The sequence below is a fragment of the Pan troglodytes genome, chromosome 1, assembly GCF_028858775.2.
Source record: "Pan troglodytes isolate AG18354 chromosome 1, NHGRI_mPanTro3-v2.0_pri, whole genome shotgun sequence".
NCBI classification, from domain to species: domain Eukaryota; kingdom Metazoa; phylum Chordata; class Mammalia; order Primates; family Hominidae; genus Pan; species Pan troglodytes.
Window position 1 is genome coordinate 141,824,242 of NC_072398.2, and position 3,139 is coordinate 141,827,380.

Consider the following 3,139-nt stretch of genomic DNA (forward strand, 5'->3'; position numbering starts at 1 on the left):
CTGATCACACCTGGGATTCCAGGCCCCTCAATACAGCTGGGTGATATTATAGAATATAACAAATGTGTTCAACATGTGATCCTCTTCCTGAATTGGACAACCAAGGCCAAAGGATTTGGGTCAAGCAATAAGGGCAGCATGTCCCTGCAGAAGTTGTAACCTTAGGACTCAAATAGACAGCTTGAGTGGCTATCCCAGGCAATCCTCACCCAGATAATTGGATAAGAGCGTCTGCAGCCTTTGAAGGTTTGTGGATCAACAGTAGAGTGAGGAAGCACTAATCTTTCCTCATCTCATTGCTGCAGAAGCCTCTGCCCTGCCTGGCATAACAACACCCTGAAGAGAATCAGCACAGCTATGGAGAGAGGAGATAAACTCAAACAATGCTGGATTTGTCATCCCAGAGTGAAGACTGTCTTGTCCTACAATCTTGTTGTAAGAGAATGACTTGTACACAACAACTTGGATGTTCTTCATGCTTCAAGACCAGTAAGTCTCACTGAACTCACTCGCCACCATAGTGATAGATAACTGAATAGCCTTCAGTTATGTGCTGGCCAAACAGGTAGGTATTGCCAACACTTGTTGCTGTTTATACCTTAATAATTTAGGGAATGTAGAAACTGAATTGGAGAAGGTGGGGTGCTCAACTGGATGGTTATTAGCTGTACACCTGCATTCTCTCTACACTCATTTTTTTTAACCTCTTTAGTTGGCTTAATCCAAGCACTCATGTTGTTGGTTGAGGACCATATTCTAGGAAGGCCTGATTATCCTCCTGGGTCTGGTTCTTCCAGTGAACCTGATGAAGTGCTGTCTCAAAATGACAAGGAGGCTCTGAAAGCAAACTGCATGCATACAGGTTGTTCAGAGGCACAGCAGACTCAAACCCAGCTCCATCTTTCAATTTGAGGCAGGTAGTGGTCTTGTCAGATTTAATAGGTTTTATCTGTCATTACAGTGTCCCAGCAGGGGTCAGGGGAGGGGTGGACTATTGGGAAAGGTGGTCTCATGTGCACAGTCTTTCAACCCCTTCATGACCACATAAGAGTGGCTTTGGGCCTGGGACACTTCCTTACAGGGTGATAAGGAGCCCTCATAGCCTTTTGATGGGCATATCACTGTGTTCGGGAGTGTGTCTCTCTATTCTGGTCTTGATAGATGCTTTTTGTTCTACTTAAAGTGTGTATGTCATATAACACCTGGCCACCCTCACTGTTATATCTATTCCCAATAGGGACAGAATGGGGTGCTTTACCTGTAGCACAAGACGACTGTGTACAGACCCCATCTCCTTGTATGGGCTGTGGAACAAACCCACCGGCCATAGGCACTATTAAAGCTGATCTTGCACTATTTCTATGTGAGTGAAGAGTTGTTCCATCTAATACCTATGTGAGTCATGTGTCTCTTGGCAATTACAATACCTTGCAAACCAGGCAGTGGGAAGACATCTGGGGACTGCTGTTCCTGATGGTGGGCACTCTTATACACTTTTCTATCTTCCACTTAGTGGGACTCCTCCCCTGGAGGTGGTAACAGGTGTCATTTTCTTGACATTAATTTTATGTATCAACTTGGCTAGCTTAATGTGCCCAGTTCTTTGGTAAAACACCATCTAGATGGCACTATATAGGTAGCTTTTAGATGTAATTAATATTTAAACTCAAAGCAGACATTGAGTAATGCAAATTACCCTCTATAATGTGAATGCGACTCAACTCATCAGTTGAAGATCTTTAAAAAGACAAACGTTCTCTAAAGAAAAAGGTGTTCTTTTCAAGACTGAAATGTAAAAATCCACCCTGGGTTTCTAACGCGCTGCTTTGCGAATTTTGAACTGAAGACTGCAACATCAACTCTTACCTGAATGTCCAGCCTGCAGGCCTGCCCTCTGGATGTCAGACTTGCCAGCCCCACAGCTGATCCAATTCCTTAAAACAAATCTTTCTTTGTCTCTGTCTCTTTCTCTTTTTTTTCTGTCTGTCTGTCCCTCCTCACATGTACACACCTTCACACACACACTTCCTCGGGAGAACACTGATTAATATACCATAATTATCACAGAAATTAGGCACCTGTGTCATGGGAGAGGCAAGGATTTTGAGCATTCTCTATGCTGATGAAAATAAAAGACACAGCTGAAATATCTCCAGGAATTAGTAATCTGTAATCTGGAAACTTGAGGAAAGGCAATTCTCATTATAAAGTGGTAGAGGCCAGTCATGGTAGTTTATGCCTGTAATCCCAGCACTTTGGGAGGCTGAGGTGGGAGGATAGCTTGATACAGGAGTTTGAAACCACCCTGGGCAATATAGTCCCCCATTTCAAATAAAAACAGAACTTTAAAAAATAAATAAATATGTCCTTTGTAGGGACATGGATGAAGCTGGAAACCATAACTCTGAGCAAACTATTGCATGGACAGAAAGACAAACACTACATGTTTTCACTCATAGATACTGTGGCCTCGTGAATAGGAATGTGGGCTCATACATCAGGATTGAAAATAATGCATGAAGATCAATTAATCAAAGAAGTCTTGGATAAATTCCTTAATTGTCATGAGCAAACATATGATTAAGAATTTCTGAACACTTTTACTCATCTTTCACAAGAGGATCTTGTGTCCAAAAGGGGAGTGTTTGGAACTGATTCTTCAGAAAACATTTTTACCTAAGCAAAAGTTACTCATAAAAATGAAGCTAATGACTACCATCTTAGAAATAAAACCATTTTTCTTCGTACTTCATCACAATGTTTGGAAGAACAGGTAGAAAATTTCCTAGATTTGGAAGATTTGGACATGGATGAAGAGATTAAACCCCAAATAAGTGAGGATTTGCTGCTGCTCCCAGGAGAAGTGGAGTAGGATGTAAGCACCAGCATTCCTTCCTGTATCCTTCTGTGGCCCAGCCTCCCACCTGTGAAGTGAAGCCAAAGCCTACTGTAAAAAGAATGGACAAACAGATGGAAGAGATATGTGGAGATGAAGCTCAACCCTTCTCACTTGATGAGGAATTCGATTATGACAATGTGACGCTAACCTCCAAGTTTAGTCCTGCAGAGACACAGACCATCAAAGAGCTAGGCAAGCAGAAGAGAAAGGACACCAGACTTACAGGAACCCTGTGACTGA

General features: G+C 42.3%; 1 pseudogene; it reads left to right on the top strand.

The window, feature by feature from the left end:
• Nucleotides 1–1,729: 1,729 nt before the first annotated feature.
• LOC100611613 (intraflagellar transport-associated protein-like) lies at nucleotides 1,730–3,139 on the top strand (annotated as a pseudogene).